At 53.5% G+C, this 27,143-nt stretch overlaps 1 protein-coding gene across 5 annotated transcripts in view; it reads right to left on the reverse strand.

The window, feature by feature from the left end:
- The window catches only part of B3GALT4 (beta-1,3-galactosyltransferase 4), a 166,350-nt gene that overhangs the window by 34,543 nt on the left and 104,664 nt on the right, over positions 1-27,143 (reverse strand). The window contains exon 1 of one of the 5 annotated variants that reach the window (XM_078641620.1): positions 4,244-4,264. The exons of the other annotated variants lie outside the window; for them this stretch is intronic. The gene's annotated coding sequence lies outside the window, so the exon portion shown is untranslated. Of the gene's footprint in view, positions 1-4,243; positions 4,265-27,143 lie in introns of those variants that run through there. 5 annotated transcript variants of the gene reach the window in all.

A 27,143-nucleotide genomic window follows, 5' to 3' on the forward strand; every position in this document is an offset into this window, starting at 1 on the left:
AATGGTATGCGTTGTAAAACCCGCATTGTAAAAGCACGTGATGTAAAAGCATGCGTTGTAATGTCGTACATCCGTTTTTTATGACTCCGCACCTTGCAACTCTACCCTCTTTTCTAGCGACACCTTAACCCCAAATTAATGGTTCTCGGAGTAATTGACGTTTTTCCAACACTGAAGCAAAATGTCTTAACAAGCCTCCGTATGCTGTTCACTCAACCACATCAACTACATAACTACTGGAGGCCGCATCTTTTTGTTCCTGGCTGCACGTAGTTGGAAGACCCTACTATTGCAACGGGAGTTGCAATAGTGGCGTGTGTAGTGCAGATGACAGATTAAGGGAGGGTGAAGGCGGCCCCAATCTGGGGGGAAAAACACGAACATTATGAAGTGGATACCGTGTCCGGTAAAATAAAATGAAAGGCATGCAACACGAAGTGCATATATGGGGGTAAAAAGGGTGAGGGAAGTGAAACATCATGCTAGTTTCCTTGACGATGCAGACTTTCCTAGATTCGTTCAGCATTGTTTTAAGTGAATTTAGTGATCATAATCCTCTAACAATCCGTTTAAAAGGTTCCTGGATAAAAAAGGCAAATCAGAATAACAGCAAAGGTAGGCTGGGAACAACAGATGGGAGGAGGCGACTTAAATGGTCAATGGTCTCTTCGGATATTCTCTATAAAAATATCGCTGATGGTTGTGTGGAGGATATCAAAGAATGTACCCTTGAGGGCGGTGATCCCAGGCAGGTTTTAGCTGCTTATCAAAACATATCGGAGAAGGTGTCAGAATTACTATCTGTCCCGAATAAGAGCCAGGTGAAGGTGGGTCCGAGGTGGTTCTCCCATGACTGTACTAAAGCCGCCCGCAATCTTAGGTCCGCTTTGGCAGCTTCCCAGAGGAATCGGGAGGTTGTAAAATTGTGTAGAAAGGAATATAAGGTTGTCATTGCTTCCCGCAAGGAGTTCTTAAGAAGAGAGGCCTGGGATGAAATACTTGACCCCTCAACCCTGAACTGCAGCACCAAATTTTGGGCACTAGTTAAAAAACCTTTCCTGGTAGATGAATCAGGTGATGGACTTGATTGCTGCATAACCAAGGAGGAGTGGGAATGTCATTTTAAAAACCTGTATTATACAGTGGATCCTGTAACCATGGATGCTGCCTCCGATGACAGGGGAGGCGATATTAAATTTGATAAAAGCGAGGTATTGGTTGCAATAGAGGGACTCACTGTAAACAAAGCTCCTGGACCAGATGGTATCCCACCGGATCTTTTTAAATCAGATCCAGACTTTTGGGCACCCATTCTGGTGGCAGTATTTAATGCTGCCAGTATAGTGGGTTGTCCAACGTCTTGGGGATTGTCAACTATTGTCCCTGTCTTCAAGAAAGGAGACCGGGGCAGTGCTCTCTGTTATCGCCCAATATCACTTATAGATTCTATGGTCAAGATCATGGGGAGAGTATTATTGCAGCGTTTAACAAGCTGGACTGCTGATAATAACATTATGTCAAATTCCCAATACGGCTTCTGTGAAGGCCGTTCAACTATAACACAGTGCCTTAACCTGTTTCTCATATTGAGTAAATATACTGTTGTACAGAAGGGAGCCGTTCACCTCGCCTTCATGGATCTGTCATCGGCCTTCGACTGTGTCAACAGGGGAAGGCTGTGGCAGACCATGAGGGAGAAAGGTGTTGGCAAGGGGATTGTGGACTTTTTGATGAATCTGCACAGTGATACAAGAGCTAATGTTAGGTTTTCATCCAATGGTGAAACCACTGGAAATTTTAGTATTAAAAAGGGAGTGCGCCAGGGCTGTATCCTGGCCCCATTTCTTTTTAATTTTTATATTAATGATTTAGATGCCGTACTACAGGAGGTAAAATCGGATTGTCCAAGAGTTGGCAGGCGGGGAATTCCTGTACTTTTATACGCAGATGATGCGGTTTTAATCTCAAGAACAGAAAAGGGAGAGGGGTTGGCCTAACGGCTAAGGCGCTCGACCTCGGATCTGGGTTCGAGTCTCGGTAACGACGCCAATAACCCCCTGTGATTCTGGGCAAATCACTTAATCTCCCCGTGCCTAAAAAAAAAAATTAAAGTGTGTCCTCATGTAAAGTAACTGGTGCTATGTAAAGCGCTCTGATAACTGATTCGGTTCGGTTCTAGTTCGCGCTATATAAAACTCCCAAAAAAAAAAGAAAAGGGTCTCCAGGCACTTCTGAATGCTTTTATGACTAATAGGGATCTTATGGTCAACAATTCGAATTCGTATATAATGCATGTTGGCCGCCCATCAAAAAAGAAATGTATTTTTAAACTAGATGATGTCCTGATCCCCATCACTTACACATTCTCATACCTTGGTGTTTTATTTGATACAAAGCTCAGCTGGGCCCCACATGTGGCAAGAAAGAAGGGGGAAATGACAAGAGTAAATGCCTCTATTTTTAATTTTGCTACTAAATTGGGAAAAAAGCCAAACACTGCCATGATGAAACTATATAACGCTAAATCGATAGCTACTGCGGTCTATGGCAGTGAGATATGGGGCTATGTCAGCGGTGATCACTTACAGGTTACTGAAAATAATTTCTTAAAGCGTCTGCTCTGTGTCCCAGCCAGTACATCGAATCTGGCGGTGCATGAAGAGCTGGGAAGTCAGTACTTATCCGACATAGTTGGTTTAAGACCACTGACATGTTGGGTAAATTTATGGTTAAACCATGACATTCCGTTAACCCATCTGATAGTGAAAGATATTTTATCACATGATAACGCAATGTGTGTACCCTGGCTTAAATATTTGAAGTCTCAGTTCCAGAGGTTAGGACGCCGGAACCTGTTTGAAAATCCGAGTGAGATAGTAAAGGGTGATGTGGCAGCAATTAAGAGGGCTTTTTTTTTTTTAAACCTAATGTTAGAAAATACGTCATGTTAAGAACTTGTGATAGTATGGAATTATATCTAACATGCTCCTTTACTTCCCATGAAAAATTTTTGCTGACAAGGTTCAGGTTCAATATCTTTCATCATCTTTTAATTAGACCAAAGCTGGACATTTTTAAGAAAATTGCAGCTCCCTGTGGCTGCGACGGGAAGTCTCCACAGGATATGCTGCATTTTATATTTTTATGTAGATTTTATGAATACCCCCGAAAACGCTATCTTGTTACCCTTTTAAAGAAACTAAATTTTAATCAAATAAGACCTGCACTCATGTATTTACAGCTTTTGCACAGTGATAGTGTTCTCCAGGTGATGGAATTTTTAAAATTGACTGTGAAAATAAGAAAGTGCTTAGATGAGTGATTATATATCTTTGAAAGATGATGCATCAACGCACTTTATTGTATTTTGGTACTACCTGCATTTTTATTGTGATTTTGATTTTGCCTACTTACTCATCAAAGAAATTTGTATTAACTGTTTTTTGGAAATATGTATTTTTTGTTTTGATGTAACGGTAACTTTTACTATGAAATGTGTATTGAATTTGTGCTTTCATGGATTGAAATATATCCGAAATAAAGTCGAATTGAATTGAATTGAATACAACGCAACATCCTTTACAACGCATTCCATTACTACACATGCCATTACAACGAATTTCCTAAAAGTACCATTACAACGCATTCCATTACAACGCATACTACCTTTACAACGCATACCATTACAATGCATGTTTGGTAAGTGTTGGATAGCGTAGGGGTAAAAATTACTATTCTAACTCCAGTGGGTGCAACAGTAGGGAAAGCGTTGGATAGCGTAGGGGTAAAAATAACTATTCCCACTCCAAAGACTGCAACAGTAGGGAAAGCCTTGGATAGCGTAGGGGTAAAAATTACTATGCTAACTCCAGGGGGTGCAACAGTAGGGTAAGTGTTGGATAGTGTAAGGGTACTATACGTTGTGATGGTATGCGTTGTAATGGTATGCGGTGTAATGACTGCGTTGTAATGACATGCGGTGTGATGGTATGCGTTGTAATGACATGCTTTGTAATGGATCTTGCGTTGTAAAAGTTGCGTTGTAAAGGTTGTTTCCCCCAAGAGGATGGTTGTATGGGAGATAGCACCAATGACATCACATAGCCCTATCCTACGTCAGGCCCCTCAGCTCTTTAACACACAGGCATAGAGAGAGCTTTGGGGGTTAAAACAAACAGCCCTGCGTTGCAATTGTGGTTTTCCAAGTTCAATCATTCTGGATTTATAAAGTGCGAAAAATTACCTGCGAGGGCCTCGAGGCGCTGCAGCTGCCGGCTGCTGCGAGGTGATGTGTTCATAGTCACATCAGGGCCACATGAACCCCCGCCCCACATGCCCAAACCCGCAAATAACACAAGGACACAAATGTTAGGTTTGGGTAAAAATTGCTGCAGGTTTATTACATACAACATATGTAATGACGGTGGGTTAGCTTACGGGCGATCCTAGGGCAGGCCGCATTCTCGCTACCTGCCCGCCTGTTGAGCCAAACAACACAGTGGCGAACCACCCAACTGTTGTACAAATACCATAATTATACTGACACGCCCATTTACTGGGCGTGACTAGGCAAACCCCCGGTTGCACAGGCCCACAACCGCCCGAAGGACTACTGGGGCGCCGACACGGATTCCTGCACCTCCCATGAGGTTCCAGGTTAGGCTCTGAGGTTATGCTCTGGCACCCCTATGTGCCCGCTGACGTCCAGCGTTTGCACCTCTCTTCTTCCGGATCGCCCAGTAACTCCGCCTGCAACGAAAAAGAAACATATTAAAAGCTCCCCCCGGAGCCCCCTCAAGCCGACACTCTGGGTTCGAGGAAGGGCGGGAAAAGAGTGTCCCAACATGGAACAGCGACGTCCGGGGCGGCAAAGAGGCCTCCCCAGCAGGGCAGAGGTCTGATGAACTCCAGACGGCTCCTCCCCACCGCCCCGGACGTGCATCACTACCAGTCTCCACCAACCAGGGGAGACTGCCTCAGGAGAGGAACTACTGCGTCATGCGGGGGCGGGACAGCCCTCCGTGACTAGGAGCCCGCCCTCCTGATGGCCACTGCGTGGCCTCGGGCAGGCGCATAGTCACATCAGGGCCACATGAACCCCCGCCCCACATGCCCAAACCCGCAAATAACACAAGGACACAAATGTTAGGTTTGGGTAAAAATTGCTGCAGGTTTATTACATACAACATATGTAATGACGGTGGGTTAGCTTACGGGCGATCCTAGGGCAGGCCGCATTCTCGCTACCTGCCCGCCTGTTGAGCCAAACAACACAGTGGCGAACCACCCAACTGTTGTACAAATACCATAATTATACTGACACGCCCATTTACTGGGCGTGACTAGGCAAACCCCCGGTTGCACAGGCCCACAACCGCCCGAAGGACTACTGGGGCGCCGACACGGATTCCTGCACCTCCCATGAGGTTCCAGGTTAGGCTCTGAGGTTATGCTCTGGCACCCCTATGTGCCCGCTGACGTCCAGCGTTTGCACCTCTCTTCTTCCGGATCGCCCAGTAACTCCGCCACAGCCCGTGAGGTGGTTCCCGCTGCCGCACGGGCCCCCCACCATTATTACTGCTCTTTACCTGCAACCTACACCTAGAATTGCTACCTCCAGACAGAGGAGGAACAGGGCAACGCCCAAGGCGTGGGGTGCTACCATCAGGCACCAATAAACCTGTCCTACAACCCCTCAGGGAAACTAAAGGGATAGGAAGGGGCCCCTACCACAGAGGCCCTCAGTAACATGAAATAGGCTGTCCAGCGCAAGCCGTTGGGACACCACCATATCCCTTCCCACAGAGCGTCAGAAAACTGCGCCATGGAGTCACAGATACATCTGAATTACTGTCTTCATAATCCAGCAGGGAGAGTAATTGTGCTCACTGACACGAGGGAATAGGAGGGCACCGGACATACTATAGAACTTGGACGAGTCCCAGATAACGGATAATCCGGGTTCCCAGGCCAAACAGCCGGCATCCCCTGCCCTCTAGGTTTTAGGCTGGAAGCAGCTTCAGACATACCGTTAAGTTAGCTAGACTGAAGGCCGACTTGGGTTTTGGGCTGGTAAGCAGCATCGGCCATGATACCATAAGTTAACTAGTCTGTAAGCCACCTACAACCACCTCCCGGGGAGAACTGCGCCTGCAACGGGGAGCCCCCTAAGCTCCAGACCTGCGCCGGGATATGCCTGGAGAAATAAAAGCCACTCAGGCACCCATTGGCATAACCCCTACAGAATACAGAAGTCTATTGCAGTATGCAAATGTATATATTGGAATAACTAGCGACGTGGTCTAACAAGTGAAAACAGAAAAAACCACGGGGACAGCCGATAACACATGCCCCCCAGTCCGGCCTGCCGGCTGCCAGTCTATCCTACCACAGGGATAGCTTGTCCTAAGTTAACTAGGACCCCCCCCCCCCCCCAGGGATAGGGAACCGACACCGGGGGGGGGGGGGCACCGGGTAAGATACCAGATAGAACATTCTCTAAAGGACTTCTAGGGACCCACCTCAACGATTATAGACAGTCCGGGCTCGGGCTGTGGTAGCCACGGATGTTCTCCTTATACCTGAATTGATTGTTACACTAAGGCTGCAGACCGCGGGTGGGCTGCCAACAGGTACCCGAGCCTAAGATGAAAGATAGACAGCAGGACCAAAGGAAGGAGGGAAATGACTATTGACATACGACCTTCCCTATTCATGGTAGAGCAACACATGTGCTGTTATCAGGAGTGTACAGGTAGTATTTCTCAATTTTACGTGTTTGCCATTATTGCAGTGCTCCCTATGTACCAGTGTGTGGTACTCTTTGTTGCCAGCCACGCCACTTCTCTGAACGCACTGTTTGCTATTTCCCACGTGTTTATCTTTGCACTTACACTTTCTCACGTGTTTAGCTTGCACTTACACCAGCGCTAACATTGCCAACGTCCCGTATGTTCTAATGCCCTGGTGTCTATTGCGTGCTATACCTATTGCCTCCACACTGGGTGGCAAGTTTGCCGACCAGCATGGCACAAGCGCTTGTGCTGCACTCTCTTCATCTGCCCAAAATACCAGGGGGGGTACTATCAACTCCCGGAGTTTTTAGCATTTTTGATAACCCTAGTCAGAATACAACACTCAGAAAATCGCTTTCAGGTTCTGGCCAGAAGAAGCCCAAGAATGGCCACACCACTAAAATTGCCTGGCATAAGAAAACATGTCTAACAGGGACGATTTAGTTGGGAGAAGGTTTATTCTGAATGAGATATCATAGGGGAAGAGTCTAGAATGTAGATCCATTCCGAATTCTCCGGTGTGCCACAGCACTAAGCCTGGTGATGGCTACAGCAGATTTGATAAGTGTGAGGCGCACAATACATACCCACCCACCCACTCACAAAGTACAGTCTGGGTAGCTGGGACATGCCAGGAGGAGGTGTCTGGCCACAATTTAGTATATTATCGTAGCAAGAAATTGTTGGTTAGCATGTAAACAAAACATTTGGGAACAGTACATCTTTACTGGCGCTAACAGACTACAGGGCACGCCAAGGCAGTCCCATATGGCCTTGGCTTATTTAACATGAACGCTCACTCGTGTAACATGAAACTTAACTGACGCAGGGGAGTTTACGCCAATCCGCATCCTACCAAGTGCCGGCTGCTATGTGAGACATTTTATAATTTGAGTGTAATTATGAGTGACAATTCAATAGCTCACAGTGCTGCTTTCTCGTGAAAACGAGGGGAAAAACAGTTGCTCCACAAGGGCTCGAAATTAGCGGCTCAAATGACTTGTGCCCTAGCGCATACACTGTTTGTAGGCTTGTATATTCACACCTCATTCACACCCATACATAATATTTATTGTACCTGTAAAACAATTGAACCCCTAGTATTTAAAATAATAGCAAGCCTCCTGTATAACTTCCTGGCGTAAATACGGGGACCTATACATAGCTGACAGTTTGAGACTAAGTATGTGTGGCATATCCATTCATTTTACGTGTGACATATGATGTCTAATATCTAGCACTTCGCCGCATGTTAGAAAAAGGACTGAAAAGAGATCAGCCGTAGAGCCTATCAGTATGATGACCACCTCTTGTGTGGTGAATGGGACCAAGTTATAACGAAAGTGCTTCGAAAATAATAATAACATAAAACTATACTGGATTTCCTTTAAGATTACCTGCGGGTCAGATGCAAGGCAGAACTATCGAATTAAAGTAGTCGTGCCTTGCCAAAGCGTCAGGTTACTTTCCGAAACATGGCCCGGCGTGCAGCATTATCTATAACTGCAAATGCCTTGTTTTCTTTGAGCAGGAATCGCAAGGTGTGGGTGCGGGGAGCAAGCCTAATAGAGTAGTTGGTGTGTCATAGGCACTGTTACCGGAAAGATATGGGTCCCAGGATAGAGATAGAATGAAAATTACAGCCATGATCAAATACAACAATAAGGAGGAGACAGGCGTCCTCGGTGCCACTGCACCCGCTGCAGCTACGCTCTTGTTTGCCTGTCTCAGTGAGGGAGTCTCTTCATATAAAAACAGGAATGGGTTTATTCTCAAATCCTGTCCAGCCTCCAGCTATAATATTATTAAACCAGTTCTATCACATGCTATGCTGATGACATACTCCCACCCACACCGTTGTAGATAACTACCTGCAAAGCTGATCAGTTCCCGTATGGTTAGAGGGTTACTTTCCATTTTTATTCCTGATAATAGCAGAAAGAACACAGCACTAATCTCTGTCATACATGGGGCTTAAGGTAATGTATTATTAGGAATAGAAGCAGGGCTCGACTGAAGGATCGCTTTCAATAAGTGTATAATGAACCACTCGCACCCTCCATCGCCAGAGAAACTGTCCTGCTAAACTCAAGATGACGCTGGTCGAATATCCAATATTTATCTTGGGTGATATGATCGTAGGCATGTCATTTGCCACCAAAATGCCACACATTGTAATGGAATGGTTAGACAACTTATAGTAAGATACCATTGGGACAGGAAGTTGCGCATAAGCCTCGACTTCCCCCTATGCCGGGCTCCCAAACCGGACCAAATTGGCGTACAGGGGGGTCAATGGATTTGAAAATATTCTTAACTGCCCATCCTACAAGATGAACAATACTGATGACGTTTAAGGCTTGTGCACTCGCACCTGTTCATAGAGACTTATAGGGAAGGCACAACCGATGCAGGGTGAAATTACAAAGAAGTAACATGAATCAAGGGTTAGCACCGCACGGCTGGTCCCCATTCAAATCGTATAGTGCCCTTCCTTATAAATAGCTTGTCAATTTCATAATAGGGGTACATGTGAACACACCAGAATAGTTATTTCAGCCTACCAGAATTACCTACTTAAGTATCTGTGCAACCCTTTCAGTTTGGGGCCCGGGCCTCTAGGTTTGTGCTTGTCTGCTAGGCTGACATGGCTACTCTACACCCCTCATTTTCCGGGCTAGCGGCATCTAAAAATTCCGATTTAGGTAAGAGGCCTAAATATTTGAGGCTAGTACTGGGAACTGAGCTAGGGGACTTGCTCCCATGGGGGGGAAAGATGTGTCTTTGGAATACCATGATGCTACCTCTAAAAATGACGGACAATATTGAGCATTTCTTTAACCACAGGCAACACCCATCAAAAACATATCCAAACACGCTGAAGATTTCATAAAGACATATCATTCTCCCACCCACAGCCAAGGCTTGATACAGCCGCGGTACACACCAACGTGCTTCGTTAAGGAATAAATAATTTAGCCAGAAGACCATCTACGTATCCGGCACAGGTAAGAACTAGTGGTCCCGGACGTCGTTCCTAACAACTGCAATTACTCAAACCATAAACATACCGTAATGTCAACCTGCACGCACGAGAGGCTGAAGAAGGAACTTGTGTATGGATTAGACGCGTGCATCAGCAGATGTGAGAATACAAAGACTTGGATGCGCGATGAAGGTGTAGACCAAGAAGTTTACAGAGATTCAGACTGCCCCTTTGAGATGATATATTTTTTCGCTCTCCAAAACCTTCACAGCAAAATTCTAAAGACTGCGGGCGAGTCCATTTTTTAACAGGGTGGCGTAATTAGACATTCATCCGTACATATATCTCGTGCAAAAGAATTAAGCAAGTGCAGGTACACAAACTACTGAGTACCCGAATGCTCCTTAGAGGTGCGGCAATCTCCCTTAAATGATTTGCAGCAGTACTGAACTTGCAGGTAACTCCCTTTCAAATCACACGACGTTAATGTACTCTGCACGAGACAATACCAACCCATAATCACTGCTTGTATATGACAATATAAATGAGGAGAGACTTAATGTAACAGAAGCCAGATGACAAAATTCGCGCTGTACTTGCAAAGGAAGGAGACTAAACATGACTATGACCCCATCTGATAATACTACCTAGCAGGAGGCCTGATGCAACGAATCGGATACCTGAGGCCCCCTCAACACCACACCCTCCTGTTTGCCAGCATACATACCTCACAAGGAGTGGTTGCAGGAGCTGCCTGGTCAGCGCGGCGCCGGGAGTTCGCAAAAGGGGGCGGGGGGGGGGGGGGGGGGCCGAACAAAGGGGCGGAGTCTGAAATAAGAATGGCAAAATTAGGTATAGAAGCCCACACCAGAAGTGCTGCGTGGGTCGGAAGCAACAGTCACATGCTTAAGAAGCTGAACCTCGTGACTAACACCGCAAGTCATAGAGAACCCGGCTGCATCGCAAGCCAGGCGGAGCGAAAAGGAAACATAATGGGGGAGGGAGGACCCGAACACAGTATCCTCTTAACCATGCATTCCACGAAAATGTCCGTCAAAATTGTCCTCACTTACTCACATGCGCCGATATCGAAGAACCGTGACCCAAATTCACCGCCAACAGGCGCCATACACGTCTTGCGCCGGTCAAAGGAAACAAACCACCACCAAAAATAGCCGCACTGGACGCCATTACCCTTAAGCGCCGGACATCACACCATGGTGTCCCTAAAATGGCCGCACCCATCAGCCATTACACACGTGCACCAGGATAGTAGTAAGCAACTGCAAGGAACCAGGACCATCCCCACGCTTGCCCATATATGCATGTATATTAACAAACCACACTGCGTTATAGAATCGCGCCGTTCTTAGTCGTTGGGAGACTGGTGACCCAAGTGTCAGCACAACAAACCTACAACAGACATGCCGCGAAAGGCCCGAGGATGGCCGACACCCAACAATGGTAAGACTGAATGATGTGCTCGGAGTGAATACACCGATGTCGCAGAATTTTAAATATACCCATAATGCGAGTAATAAACTGAATTAGCGCCGCGGTCGGAAGCATGCCACAAGCAACCACAGCCGCCGCGTTATGGATCCGAATAGCCCGGGGTTAGTGCAATGAAAATGACTCCATGCCTCTTACAACCGCCCCTACGTGACAAGTCCCGGGCCGCAACCACAACATGCCGAAGATGACTCAGTTTCCCCCGGGGCGGAAATCAGCATAGAACTGGCGACGCCCGCCTGTGAACACCTCGCACCAAGATACCCGCGGAGCTGCGCTCAGCACAATACGACACCACCCGTGCTCCAGCCGAACTCCCGACAACTTGCCCCACAATAAAGATGACCGCAACCCATATGCGCAATACTTATTGCCCCCAGAAGTGCGAACCCGCCCGACGCACCCGCTGCTCTACCCAGGATGCGCTTGAACCCGCTTGAGCCGCGACGTGACAATACCACCGGCAGCAAAGGCCTCCACGCCCACGGGACGAGACCAGCCGACTCCCCCGGCAGCTACCGCACCTGCAGGAGACCCCTACTGCCATCACACCAAGCACACCCGTTACTTGCGCGCAAACCAGCCACTCAGAAAGTGCCACGATTCAACAGAGTCAAGCTGAGGTAGCGGTATGAATCTATCCCCCGCGCCCGGGTGCTGCTTTGTTCGCGCCCCCTCACAGACTTCAAACCTCGGGACCTGCTGTTCTCCCGCCGCGTAAAAAGGGGGGGGGGGCGCAATGCAAACTGGTGTATCCCGCAATAAACAACGCCGGGCAAGACTCACCGCACCGGAAGACGCCAACAAACACGACGCCAGACCATCGAGGTGCCCCCATGGGACCTCGGCACTGAAGGAGACCTCCAGCCGACCGGAAAAGAGAGTCCCTCTCGAGGACACTACCACGCGTCGAGGCAAAAAGAGTGTCCCAACATGGAACAGCGACGTCCGGGGCGGCAAAGAGGCCTCCCCAGCAGGGCAGAGGTCTGATGAACTCCAGACGGCTCCTCCCCACCGCCCCGGACGTGCATCACTACCAGTCTCCACCAACCAGGGGAGACTGCCTCAGGAGAGGAACTACTGCGTCATGCGGGGGCGGGACAGCCCTCCGTGACTAGGAGCCCGCCCTCCTGATGGCCACTGCGTGGCCTCGGGCAGGCGCATTCCGTTGCAATGAGGGAAAAACAAGGAGGAATCAGAGAAAACGAGGGGAATGCGAGGGGAAGGCAGCGAAAAATGAGGGAAACTCCAGGCGCGGACAGGTGCAAGAGTGAGGCAGCCAGCAGCGCGGGAAGAGCAGCGCCGGGCAATTTGGCAACATTGTTTGATCTTGGGCACAGCGTGCTCCCGGAGGCCTCGCCCCTTCTCTGCCCCCCCGGCTGCCCGGCTCTGCTCTGAATCTGAAGCCGCCAGGGCGGTACCAGCCGGTGCCAGGCGCTTTGGGGCCGCTCCATCCTCAGCTCCCCTCTCCTCTCTTCTGGCCCCTCGAGGGGGAGATGCTTTGCTCCAGTCCCCGTGAAGGTCACCCCCCGGGCTGCCAGGGGTGCCTTCCAGCTGCCTTGTAAATAGAGGCCGCCCCGGCTGTGCCCGGTGCCAGGGCGGGGCTGTGCCCGGTGCCAGGGCGGGGCTGTGCCCGGTCCCAGGGGGGGGGCTGTGCCCAGGGGGCTGTGCCCGGTGCCAGGGGGGGGCTGTGCCCGGTCCCAGGGGGGCTGTGCCCGGTGCCAGGGCGGGGCTGTGCCCGGTGCCAGGGGGGGGCTGTGCCCGGTGCCAAGGGGGCTGTGCCCGGTGCCAGGGCGGGGCTGTGCCCGGTCCCAGGGGGGCTGTGCCCGGTGCCAGGGCGGGGCTGTGCCCGGTCCCAGGGGGGCTGTGCCCGGTGCCAGGGCGGGGCTGTGCCCGGTCCCAGGGGGGCTGTGCCAGGGCGGGGCTGTGCCCGGTCCCAGGGGGGCTGTGCCCGGTGCCAGGGCGGGGCTGTGCCCGGTCCCAGGGGGGCTGTGCCCGGTGCCAGGGCGGGGCTACTCCAGGCCCCCCGCTCGCCTCTGGTTAACATCCTTAGTATCTGCAAATCCAGAAGTCCCTGGAGCCCTCCGAGGAAGGTGGCAGCTGTATGCAGCGCCGCGAGGCCTCCTCCCCTGGGCCACGCAGCGCTACATCACAGCTGGGAGTGCCAGAAAGACCTCAGAGCTCCACCACTGCTGGGGGGTGCAGGAAGGGACCCTCCTCTGGGACTTGGAGCAAGTGTGCAGCGCCCTGAGGCCTCCTCCCCTGGGCCACGCAGCGCTACATCACAGCTGGGAGTGCCAGAAAGACCTCAGAGCTCCACCACTGCTGGGGGGTGCAGGAAGGGACCCTCCTCTGGGACTTGGAGCAGATGTGCAGCGCCCCGAGGCCTAGGGTGAGCACCTCTCCCCAGCGCCGCGAGGCCTCCTCCACTGGGCCATGCAGCGCTACATCACAGCTGAGAGTGCCAGAAAGACCTCAGAGCTCCACCACTGCTGGGAGGTGCATGGAAGGGACCCCTCCTCTGGGACTTGGAGTAAGTGTGCAGCGCCCCGGGGCCTCCTCCCCTGGGCCACGCAGCGCTACATCACAGCTGAGAGTGCCAGAAAGACCTCAGAGCTCCACCACTGCTGGGAGGTGCAGGGAAGGGACCCCTCCTCTGGGAGTTGGAGTAAGTGTGCAGCGCCCCGAGGCCTAGGGTGGACACCCCTCCCCCCCATCATACTCCAGCGCTGCGAGACCCCCGGGGAGGGGTCTCTTGAGCCACGCAGCCATGCTCCGGCGCTTGAAGATGGCGGGAGGGGCCCCCAGCATGCCCCCAGTCGTCGGGCCTTCCTCGCCTTAGCCTCAGAGCCGTGATTGCGCACTGCAAGGCCCAGGGGCGTGGGGAGGGGCTCTCCTAGTTCTCACAGCCTGAAAGGGGGGGGGGGGGGGTGCGGGCAGAGGAGAGAGGGAGCCTCGGCCCTCAGGCTGTGGGGCTTTGGGCAGCACCCCCCCCCCACACTGTCCATGGGGAGCCCCGGCCCTTGTCCTGTAACAGACGGCTCTGCTTGAGCGCATTGAAGAAAGAGGGACACAACACATGAGCTGCGTCCTATTGAAAATGTGGCCCGTGCCTCGTCAGTGTGACCCGTGCCTCGTCAGTGTGACCCGTGCCTCGTGTGCGTGACCCGTGCCTCGTGTGCGTGGCCCGTGGTTCGTGAGCGTGGCCCATGGCTCGTGAGCGTGGCCCATGGCTCGTGAGCGTGGCCCATGGCTCGTGTGCGTGGCCCGTGGCTCGTGTGCGCGTGGCCCGTGCCTCGTCAGTGTGACCCGTGCCTCGTGTGCATGGCCTGTGGCTCGTGAGCATGGCCCATGGCTCATGGCCCATGGCTTGTGTGCGTGGCCCGTGGCTCGTGTGCGTGGCCCATGGCTCGTGAGCGTGGCCCATGGCTCGTGAGCGTGGCCCATGGCTTGTATGCGTGGCCCATGACTCGTCAGTGTGACCCATTGCTCGTCAGTGTGGCCCGTGGCTCGTGTACATGGCTCGTAGCTCGTGTGCGTGGCCCATGGCTCGTGTGCGTGGCCCATGGCTCGTGAGTGTAGCCCATGGCTCGTGAGCATGGCCCGTGCCTCGTCAGTGTGACCCGTGCCTCGTGTGCATGGCCTGTGGCTCGTGAGCATGGCTCATGGCCCGTGGCTCGTGTACATGGCTCGTAGGTCGTGTGCGTGGCCCATGGCTCGTGAGCGTGACCCGTGGCTCGTGAGCGTGTCCCATGGCTCGTGTGGCCATGGCTCGTCAGTGTGACCCTTAGCTTGTATGCGTGGCCCATGACTCGTCAGTGTGACCCATTGCTCGTCAGTGTAGCCCGTGGCTCGTGTACATGGCTCGTAGCTCGTGTGCGTGGCCCATGGCTCGTGTGCGTGGCCCATGGCTCGTGAGCATGGCCCATGCCTCGTCAGTGTGACCCGTGCCTCGTGTGCATGGCCTGTGGCTCGTGAGCATGGCCCATGGCTCATGGCCCGTGGCTCGTGTACATGGCTCGTAGCTCGTGTGCGTGGCCCATGGCTCGTGAGCGTGGCCCGTGGCTCGTGAGCGTGTCCCATGGCTCGTGTGGCCATGGCTCGTCAGTGTGACCCTTAGCTTGTATGCGTGGCCCATGACTCGTCAGTGTGACCCATTGCTCGTCAGTGCGGCCCGTGGCTCGTGTACATGGCTCGTAGCTCGTGTGCGTGGCCCATGGCTCGTGAGCATGGCCCGTGCCTCGTCAGTGTGACCCGTGCCTCGTGTGCATGGCCTGTGGCTCGTGAGCATGGCCCATGGCTCATGGCCCGTGGCTCGTGTACATGGCTCGTAACTCGTGTGCGTGGCCCATGGCTCGTGAGCGTGGCCCGTGGCTCGTGAGCGTGTCCCATGGCTCGTGTGGCCATGGCTCGTCAGTGTGACCCTTAGCTTGTATGCGTGGCCCATGACTCGTCAGTGTGACCCATTGCTCGTCAGTGTGGCCCGTGGCTCGTGTACATGGCTCGTAGCTCGTGTGCGTGGCCCATGGCTCGTGTGCGTGGCCCATGGCTCGTGGCTCGTGTGCGTGGCCCATGGCTCGTGAGTGTGGCCCATGGCTTGTGAGCGTGGCCAATGGCTCATGAGCGTGGCCCATGGCTCGTGTGCGTGTGGCCCATGGCTCATCAGTGTGGCCCATGGCTCGTGTGCGTGGCCCGTGGCTCATGTGCGTGGCTTGTGTGCGTGGCCCATGGCTCGTGTGCATGGCCCATGGCTCGTCAGTGTGACCCATGGCTCGTCAGTGTGACCCATTGCTCGTCAGTGTGACCCATTGCTCGTCAGTGTGGCCCATGGCTCGTCAGTGTGGCCCATGGCTCGTGTGCATGGCCCTTGGCTCGTGTGCGTGGGCCACGGCTCGTCAGTGTGACCCATGGCTCGTCAGTGTGACCCATGGCTTGTGTGCGTGGCCCGTGGCTCGTGTGCGTGGCTCGTGTGCGTGTCCCATGGCTCGTCAGTGTGACCCATGGCTCATGCACGTGGCCCATGGCTTGTGTGCGTTGCTTGTGTGCGTGGCCCATAGCGCGTGAGCATGGCTCGTGAGCGTGGCCCATGGCTCGTCAGTGTGACCCGTGCCTCGTCAGTGTGACCCGTGGGGGTGTGCGTGGCCCATGGCTCGTGTGCGTGGCCCATGGCTCGTGTGTGGCCCATGGCTCGTGAGCCTGGCCCATGGCTCGTCAGTGTGACCCATGGCTCGTGCGCGTGGCCCATGGCTTGTGTGCGTGGCTCGTGCGCGTGGCCCATGGCTCGTGTGCGTGGCTCGTGTGCGTGCCCCATGGCTCGTGCGAATGGCCCGTGCGCGTGGCCCATGGCTCGTGCGCGTGGCCCATGGCTCATGCGCCTGGCCCATGGCCCGTGCGCCTGGCCCAAGGCCCGTGCGCGTGGCCCATGGCTCGTGCACGTGGCCCATGGCTCGTGATTGTGGCCCATGGCTCGTGATTGTGGCTCGTGCGCGTGGCCCATGGCTTGTGCGCGTGGCCCATGGCCCGTGCGCGTGGCCCATGGCTCGTGCGCGTGGCCCATGGCTCGTGCGCGTGGCTCGTGCGCCTGGCCCATGGGCCGTGTGCGTGGCCCATGGCTTGTGCACGTGGCCCATGGCTCGTGGCCCATGGCTCGTGATTGTGGCCCATGGCTCGTGCGCGTGGCCCATGGCTCGTGCGCGTGGCCCATGGCTCGTGCGTGTGGCCCAAGGCTCGTGCGTGTGGCCCATGGCTCGTGCGTGTGGCCCATGGCTCGTGCGCGTGGCCCATGGCTCGTGATTGTGGCCCATGGCTCGTGCACGTGGCCCATGGCTCGTGCGTGTGGCCCATGGCTCGTGATTGTCGCCCATGGCTCGCACGCGTGGCCCATTGCTCGTGCGCGTGGCCCATGGCTCGTGCGCGTGGCCCATGGCCTGTGCGTGTGACTCATGTGACACATGTGGGAAGTGTTTGGTGTTGTGAGTGACGACCAGGGGGTGCTCCTGTCTTGTCATATATTGCTATCTTTGATTGTATAGCGCTGTGAGGCGAGTGGGCTAGAACGCTGGAGCTTCATATTGTTGTACTTGTCTGGATGGTGCGTGTTGTTAGTCTGGTCATTGTGGCAGCATCTTGCCGTGCTGTGTGATGAGGAGCAGCGGGCTCTTCTTGGGGCCTGCGCTTGTGTAGTCGCACTAGTGCCTGGAGTGAGAGCCCGTTGGTGGGGGGGGGGTAGGTGATTGTGACATTTATAACCTTGCTGTGATGCTCACTGTGCGTGAAATGTCTGCACGTGACGTAGGCTCCTTGTGCCTGTGCACGAGACACTGCCCTGGAATCCTTCTGTAAAGGGGTGTGGCTATGGGTGGTGCAACAGGTGCAGCTGCACCAGTGCCTCCGGAGCCCACTGCACTCACTTGTGAATCTATTACACTGTTCAATCAGCAGACAGAGTTCGTTCTCCTTTCTTGCAACATTTTTTCCAGTTTTTAGGTGGAGCCTGTAGCAGCGCGCATGCACTGCTCTCGAGAGGCTTTATGTAAACAGTAAAAGGGCTTTCGAAAGCTCACCGCACGCTCGTGCGTGCGGTTTGTTTTCCTTCACAGGCTATTCGCCTTTGCGTGCGTCTTTCTGAGAAGGACAGCGCGCAATTGGGCAACGCGGGTACATGTCCCGCCTTTGCTCTGCCCACGGCCTATTGCTTGCGTTTACCCGCACAGGCCACATCTGTTTTCAATTATCATGCACAGATGCGTGCACGATAATTAAAAACAGATCGCTCGCTGTGGCACGCGCGCACCACTCTCGGGCTTGTTCTGATGTGAACTTGTTTACTAAGTGAAGGTTTGCGTGAAGTTAAAAGTGCATTTTACCGTTCATCTATGAACAAAGCGCCGGCCCTCCCGTATTTTACCGCACTAAAAAGAGAAGAAAGCAACAAAAGACTTAATGAACACAAAAGCTTTCGGTTAGTGACTGTCTGCACCGTGTTGGACCCGGCCTCGTGGCGTGGTTCGCCTCTGTCCCTCCACACCCTATGAGTGTAGGCCTGTACCCCGAGTCCCCTGCGCAGCCTACCCATAAGTGTAGCCTGCACCCCGAGACTGGTCGTCCTACTCCAAGTAAACCTAGATCCCCCGAGAACCTTGACCAGGCCTGCCTTTCCCGCTCCACGCCCGGCTCCGAGCGCCTAACCTTGCATGCCCCACAAGGCCCGGACGCCATTTTCCCTTCCCGAGATCCCTGTCTCCCTGGGCCTAGCGTGACCCCGGCCCCAGCGAAACCCAGACTCCAAAGGCGCGCCAGTCCCGGATGGGGGGTAAAGGGCTCCCCGAGTGAGATAAGCCAGGGAGTTTCGAGGGCACCTCCAGCCTCCCCTGAGGGGCCGGTATCTGTCACACCTTTGGCCCTCCCCTATGGGCCAGTTTCGATCACCCCTCTGGCCTCCCCCAAGGGCTGGCTCCAGACCCGCTGGGCGTCTGGGAATTCCCGGGCCCATCTTTCAAAGGGATCAAAGAGCCAACCGCCGGACCCCGCCAACGACCAGCCCCCCCGGGCAGGAGACCTCCGCCTGCGAAGGTCCGGAGATCAAAGAGCAAAAGGACTATAATTGGGCCCGCCCGACAACTAGCGGGGAGTTGTATCTTGGACCTGAAGCCTGCTGATCTGATCGCGGCTGACCCTAAAACGAACTCATCTGGAACCATCGGAGCCCTGCTGACGCTGTCGCGGCTCAAGCTGAACTGTAACCATCGGAGCCCTGCTGACACTGTCGCGGCTCAAGCTGAACTGTAACCATCGGAGCCCTGCTGACGCTGTCGCGGCTCAAGCTGAACTGTAACTATCGGAGCCCTGCTGACGCTGTCGCGGCTCGACCTTTCCAAGACCTTCCGAGCCCTGCTGACGCTGTCGCGGCTCCTCACGAACTTCTCCAGATCGAGCCCTGCTGACCTCGTCGCGGCTTGAGGAGTACTCTGGTCCGACTGGACCATGGAGACCACCATCACGACCGCGCCGACTCGACGGAGGCGAAACAGCCAGTACGACCATCCTCCCGTATCCCCCGGCTCGAGGATTGAGAGCTGTGCGTAGGGTACGCCTCGTACTGACCCAGAGACTAAAAGACTGTCCCGCTTTCCCCGTCCCGAATCCTCCAAGACTTTGTGGTCCCTCGACCACTGTGTATATAAGAGTGCTTCCTTCGTTTATTGCTTATATAAAGAACTTGTTAATAGAATCCAACGGTGTGGTGTCTGTTCATAGTGTGGTGTGAGCTCAGTGTGTACGATCCTAGACTCGAAGTCCTCCCCGGTGAGGACCTCACCATCAAGACTCGGCAAGTTCTGTGGAAGAGGTGGGTCTTGGGAGGACTGGGTGAGCATAACCTGGCCCTCTGAGTGCGCCCCTTCCAACACACTGTATAATTTGGATTGTCTCAGTCATTTCTGCCTGTTACTGTCTGTTCTTCTGTGACCTGTTCGGTCTCTGTCTCGCACTGCCCTGGCTGAAAAATCCACCCTGCCTGTGCCCACGACCGTCTCTTTTGGTGCTATCACCCGTTGTCATTGTGCGGCTGTCTCGCCTGCTTAGATAGCCTGTCACGGCGCGCTCCTTGCGCTCTCCTTCTGCAGGTGCATCGCGCTCTCTTCCTTCTCTACTGCTATGTGTGGTCTGTGCTACTTCAGTCCCTCTCACACTCTTGTTGATGATGCCTGCTCCCTGTCTCGTGACAGCTGGGCCTGCCCTCGCGCTCCGAGCAGGTATCCTGCACTCGCAAAAACAGTTGATGGACAGAATGGAGAACAATGTCATACATTCACCCCAGTACAGAGATCTGGGCCTAAATCCATTTTTTTTGCTCACCATGCCATTCCAGTTAGGACCCAGCCATATGCAAATCAGCCTTGACCCTGTGCCTCATGGAAACAGTCCAGCCCGAACTGCCAAGCCATGTCTTTCCTGGACCGGAATCAAGCATCCTAGGACCGGTTTCTGGCATTACAGCCGTCTTCAGCCAGGATAGCTTGATTCCAGTGGCATGGAGAGCACGGGACTCACGTCTGAGCGTGGGTGGGGGTGTGGCATGGGCAGGTGGGGGTGTGGCAGGGGCGGGAGGGGTATGGCAGGGGCGGGAGGGGGGTTGCAGGGGCGGGAGGGGTGTGGCAGGGGCGGGTGGGGGTGTGGCAGGGGCGGGTGGCAGGGGCAGGTGGGGGTGTGGCAGGGGCAGGTGGGGGGGTGGCAGGGGCGGGTGGGGGTGTGGGAGAGGCGGGTGGGGGTATGGCAGGGGCGGTGGGGGTGTGGCAGGGGTGGGTGGGGGGTGGCAGGGGTAAGTGTGGGTGTGGCAGGGGCGGGAGGGGTGTGGCAGGGGTGGGTGGGGGCGTGGCATGGGCAGGTGGGGGTGTGGAAGGGGCGGGAGGGGTGTGGCAGGGGCGGGTGGGGGTGTGGCAGGGGTGGGAGGGGTGTTGCAGGGGCGGGTGGGGGTGTGGCAGGGGCGGGTGGGGAGTGGCAGGGGCGGGTGGGGGTGTGGGAGGGGCGGGTGGGGGTGTGGCAGGGGTGGGTGGGGTGTGGCAGGGGTGGGGGGGTGGGAGGGGATGTGGCAGGGGCGGGTGGGGGCGTGGCAGGGGCGGGTGGGGGTGTGGCAGGGGCGGGAGGGGTGTGGCAGCGGCGGTGGGGGTGTGGCAGGGGCGGGTGGGGGTGTGGCAGGGGCGGGAGGAGTGTGGCTGGGGCGGGTGGGGGTGTGGCAGGTGTGGGTGTGGGTGTGGCAGGGGCGGGTGGGGTATGGCAGGGGCAGGAGGGGTGTGGCAGGGGCGGGAGGGGTGTGGCAGCAGTGGTGGGGGGGTGTCAGGGGTGGGTGGGGGTGTGGCAGGGGCAGGAGGGGTGTGGCAGGGGCAGGAGGGGTGTGGCAGGGGCGGGTGGGGTATGGCAGGGGCAGGAGGGGTGTGGCAGGGGCGGGAGGGGTGTGGCAGCGGCGGTGGGGGTGTGGCAGGAGCGGGTGGGGGTGTGGCAGGGGCGGGAGGGGTGTGGCAGGGGCGGGTGGGGGTGTGGCAGGTGTGGGTGTGGCAGGGGCGGGTGGGGTATGGCAGGGGCAGGAGGGGTGTGGCAGGGGCGGGAGGGGTGTGGCAGCGGCGGTGGGGGGGTGTCAGGGGTGGGTGGGGGTGTGGCAGGGGCAGGAGGGGTGTGGCAGGGGCGGGAGGGGTGTGGCAGGGGTGGGAGGGGTGTGGGAGGGGCGGGTGGGGGTGTGGCAGGGGTGGGTGGGGGCGTGGCATGGGCAGGTGGGGGTGTGGAAGGGGCGGGAGGGGTGTGGCAGGGGCGGGTGGGGGGTGTCAGGTGTGGGTGGGGGGGTGGCAGGGACGGGTGGGGGTGTGGGAGGGGCGGGTTGGGGTGTGGCAGGGGCAGGAGGGGGTGTGGCGGCGGGTGGGGGTGCGACAGGGGCGGGTTGGGGTGTGGCAGGGGCGGGTGGGGGGTGGCAGGGGTGGGTGGGGTGTGGCAGGGGCGGGTTGGGGTGTGGCAGGGGCGGTGGGGGTGTGGCAGGGGCGGGTGGGGGTGTGGCAGGGTCGGGTGGGGGTGGGGCAGGGGCGGGAGGGGTGTGGCAGGGACGGGTGGGGGTGTGGCAGTGGCGGGTGGGGGTGTGGCAGGGGCGGGTGGGGGTGTGGCAGGGGCGGGTGGGGGTGTGGCAGGGGCGGGTGGGGGTGTGGCAGGGTCGGGTGGGGGTGTGGCAGGGGCGGGAGGGGTGTGGCAGGGACGGGTGGGGGTGTGGCAGTGGCGGGTGGGGGTGGGACAGGGGCGGGTGGGGTGTGGCAGTGGCGGGTGGGGGTGTGGCAGTGGTGGGTGGCGGTGTGGCAGTGGCGGGTGGGGGTGTGGCAGGGGCGGGTGGGGGGGTGTGGCAGGGGCGGGTGGGGTATGGCAGGGGCAGGAGGGGTGTGGCAGGGGCGGGAGGGGTGTGGCAGCGGCGGTGGGGGTGTGTCAGGGGTGGGTGGGGGTGTGGCAGGGGCAGGAGGGGTGTGGCAGGGGCGGGAGGGGTGTGGCAGGGGTGGGAGGGGTGTGGCAGGGGTGGGAGGGGTGTGGGAGGGGCGGGTGGGGGTGTGGCAGGGGTGGGTGGGGGCGTGGCATGGGCAGGTGGGGGTGTGGAAGGGGCGGGAGGGGTGTGGCAGGGGCGGGTGGGGGGTGTCAGGTGTGGGTGGGGGGGTGGCAGGGGCGGGTGGGGGTGTGGGAGGGGCGGGTTGGGGTGTGGCAGGGGTAGGTGGGGGTGTGGCGGGTGGGGGTGTGGCAGGGGCAGGAGGGGGTGTGGCAGTGGCGGGTGGGGGTGTGGCAGGGTCGGGTGGGGGTGTGGCAGGGGCGGGTGGGGGTGTGGCAGGGTCGGGTGGGGGTGTGGCAGGGGTGGCAGGGGCGGGTGGGGGTGTGGCAGGGTCGGGTGGGGGTGTGGCAGGGTCGGGTGGGGGTGTGGCAGGGGCGGGAGGGGTGTGGCAGGGACGGGTGGGGGTGTGGCAGTGGCGGGTGGGGGTGTGGCAGGGGCGGGTGGGGGTGTGGCAGTGGCGGGTGGGGGTGTGGCAGTGGTGGGTGTGGCAGTGGTGGGTGGGGGTGTGGCAGGGGCGGGTGGGGGTGTGTGGCAGGGGCGGGTGGGGGTGTGGCAGGGGCGGGTGGGGGTGTGGCAGTGGCGGGTGGGGGTGTGGCAGTGGTGGGTGGGGGTGTGGCAGTGGCGGGTGGGGGTGTGGCAGGGGCGGGTGGGGGTGTGTGGCAGGGGCGGGTGGGGGTGTGGCGAACGTGTTCAACACTGACACTATTTGCCAACCCTGGCTTCACTCCCACACCACGTATTGAGCTCCACCCTACAGGTTGACACTTTCCTAACTAAATACTTATAAGGTCCCAAATGCGAGACGTATTGGCTATGCCAATGCTTGTTTTCTATTTTTTATTGTTGTTTTTTTGCGGCCCGTGTGTTTTTATCGCAGGAGTTGTGCGCACGGGCGCTAGAGCACTTCACCTGAGCACCAGGTGACCTTATACAAGGTCAGAGCCAACCTTGAAGCAAAAACAGCCCAGGGCACAAGTCTTCAAAGCAGCCCCTCCTTCCTCCCCCACTCACTCTGCCCCCTCCTCTCTCTCCCTGGTCTCTCCCCAGGCTCCCTCCTTCCCTCCTCCATCTCTCTCTCTGCCCCCGCCCCGCTGTGCTTCTGGCAGAGGCCGCAACCTCCAAACACCTCACCCCGCCGGGAAATGCCCGGTGGGATGGAAGGCCAGTCCGACCCTGCCCCAGCCCCACACGCCGGGCCGGTGCAGGTAGCTGCCAGGAGCACACGGTCCACCCGGCTAGAAGGGGCCCTCTCCCGCCCCCCCCCCCGCCCCGCCCCCCCCCCCCCCCCCCGGAGCTGGGTGCAGATGGTGCCCGCTGGGCACTGCCAGGCGCCGTGCCAGGCTGGAGATAATTACCACGAGGACTTGGCTGCGTTTCCGCGGCAGAGCTGCCTGGGAGGTGACGTCAGCCGCCCCCCAGGGAGAGCTTTTCTCGAGGGGGGGGGGGCGCCTTCTCCACAAGAGATGTTTCTAATCTGAAGCCAGCGGTTCATTTTACAGCAGAAAGTTTCGAATATATCTGTTCAATGGAATTACACTTGGGGATTTTTTATTTTAACATTTCCGTCTGTATTTATCCATATTTATTTTTTGGCCATCTGATCTGTAGTGATCCATATTTTTTTAGTGTTTACAGCAAGAATGGCGTTGTAAAATGGTGTTTCCATATTTATGTAACTAATAAACAAGCCCTCAAACTAGGAGGACTACTGCATTTTGGAAAAATTCAACTGCAAATATAACAAAACGCTACACCCACGTGTAACGGTTAGCACTATATGCAAATATATGTTAACAAAGCCTATATTTAAGGAAACATAGTTCTGATAAATAGCTGGGTACAGGTGCTTTCAGTCGAGTCTGCTATTTTGAGAGTCCTCGAAAATGTTGGTTATTTTACAAAATATTGTGGTTTCTCTCGCTTCGTACTCCCACCAATCCACACTCCTCTCCTTTTCCACTGCCCCTTCACAGCCCTCTCCTGTGCCCTGCTTGTCTAAAATATATTTACAGGTATGCAGACAAAATATCGATATTTAAATATCGATATACAATTATATCGAAGTTTAAATATCGATGGGACAAAATATAGAAGGTAAGTAATATCGATAAATTAAATATCGATATTAGTAATATCGAAGTATTAAATATTGATGTCAGTAATATCGATGTTAATAATTTCGATGTTACTAATATCGATTTTTAAATTATTTTTGTGGATATTATTATGTATTTATTATGTATTTAATTAATTTTTATGTAATTTAATTAAATTTTGTATTTTAGTACTGTAGCGGGTTGTGAGTTTATAGGGGAATAGGGTGGGAAGTAATTTAATTATGTTACATTAATTATTAATTATTAGGAATTATAAATTAATATTTATTAATTGGTAATTATTTTTAAATAATTGGTAAATATTTTTAATTAATTGATTAATTGATAATTATGTTCTGTAGCGGGTTGTGGGTTTATAGGGGAATAGGGTGGGAAGTAATTTAATTATGTTACATTAATTATTAATTAGTAGGAATTATAAATTAATATTTATTAATTGGTAATTATTTTTAATTAATTGCTAAATATTTTTAATGAATTGTTTAATTGATAATTATGTTTTGTAGTGGGTTGTGGGTTTATAGGGGAATAGGGTGGGAAGTAATTTAAATGTAATTAAGTAATAATGTTCTTTAATTAATAGTTTGGTTAATTATCTAATTGTTAATTCATTATTAATTGTTAATTAAATATTATGAAATGGTATTTTTCATAATTTTTTTAATTACATATATTTTGTTCACATGTTTTTAATAATTATGTATTGGTATTTGTAAATGGTTTATATTTATTTAATAGTTAATATTTTTATTATTTAAAATAAAACATTTATTTATAAGTATGTTATTTTTACCCCTACGCTATCCAACATTTTCCCTAATGTTGCACTCTCTGGAGTGGGAATAGTAATTTTTACCCCTACGCTATCCAACTCTTTCCCTTACTGTTGCGCTCTCTGGAGTGGGAATAGTAATTTTTACCCCAACTCTATCCAACACTTTCCCTTATTGTTGCGCTCTCTGGAGTGGGAATAGTAATTTTTACCCCTACGCTATCCAACGCTTTCCCTACTGTTGCACTCTCTGGAGTGGGAATAGTAATTTTTACCCCAACTCTATCCAACACTTTCCCTTACTGTTGCGCTCTCTGGAGTGGGAATAGTAATTTTTATCTCTACGCTATCCAACACTTTCCCTACTGTTGCGTTCTCTGGAGTGGGAATAGTAATTTTTACCCCAACTCTATCCAACACTTTCCCTTACTGTTGCGCTCTCTGGAGTGGGAATAGTAATTTTTACCCCAACTCTATCCAACACTTTCCCTTACTGTTGCGCTCTCTGGAGTGGGAATAGTAATTTTTATCTCTACGCTATCCAACACTTTCCCTACTGTTGCGTTCTCTGGAGTGGGAATAGTAATTTTTACCTCTACGCTATCCAACACTTTCCCTACTGTTGCACTCTCTAGAGTGGAAATAGTAATTTTAACCCTCCCACTATCCAACACTTTCCCTACTGTTGTGCTCTCTGGAGTGGGAATAGTAATTTTTACCTCTACGCTATCCGACACTTTCCCTACTGTTGCACTCTCTGGAGTGGGAATAGTAAATGTTACCCCTACGCTATCCAACTTTTTCCCTACTGTTGCACACACTGGAGTGGGAATAGTAATTTTTACCCCTATGCTATCCAACGCTTTCCCTACTGCTGCACTCACTGAAGTGGGAATAGTAATTTTTACCCCTACGCTATCCAACACTTTCTCTACTGTTGCACTCACTGGAGTGGGAATAGTAATTTTAACCCCTACGCTATCCAACGCTTTCCCTACTATTGCACTGTCTGGAGTGGGAATAGTAATTTTTACCTCTACGCTATCCAACACTTTCCCTACTGTTGCGCTCTTTGGAGTTGGAATAGTAATTTTTACCCCTACGCTATCCAACACTTTCCCTACTGTTGCACTCTTTGGAGTGGGAATAGTAATTTTTACCCGTACGCTATCCAAAGTTTACTTACTTTTTTTAATTAGTTTTACATTATCAATAATTGTTATTTATGTATATAAATTTATTTGTAATTTATTATATTTTAATTTATTTATAAGTTATTAAAAAAATATTTTAGAGTTAAAATTAGTTACGTATATATTATGTATTATATTTTTATTATTATTAGTTTTTATTACATCATTTATTAATTTTAAATATTATAATATATTTTTAACTATGTTTATTATATTTATAAGTATTATTTTGTTAATATTACATTTTATTTACATTTAAAAAAAAACGATATTTTCTTAAAAACTATATTTTTGACATCGATATAATATTTTCGATATTTTTGTACTTACCTTTTTAGAGATAGGATCCCGATATTATTGTCCTCGATATTTTTGTTGCGATATTTTTGTACCTCGATATTTTTGTACCGATATTATGTCATAGATTCATTTAAACATTAAATGCTAGCGTGATTGTTGGAGAATCTGAAGCCCCCCACCTTACTGACCAAGCTGCGACCCTGCTTAGGGCGTATTCACCCCTCACAGAGGCCCCATGTGTTTGGATGGTGCGTGCCAAAACTGCAGCCAATCAGAGTGAGGGTCCCTGAAAGCAGTTAATCAAGTTAGGTCTACCTGGGTGTACCCAAGATTCATTCATATCTGGAACAAAACGATCAACAAATTAAAAACACATATCATTCCTCATCAGACACCTTCAG

Source organism: Lissotriton helveticus, chromosome 5_1 (genome assembly GCF_964261635.1).
Source record: "Lissotriton helveticus chromosome 5_1, aLisHel1.1, whole genome shotgun sequence".
Taxonomy (NCBI): Eukaryota; Metazoa; Chordata; class Amphibia; order Caudata; family Salamandridae; genus Lissotriton; species Lissotriton helveticus.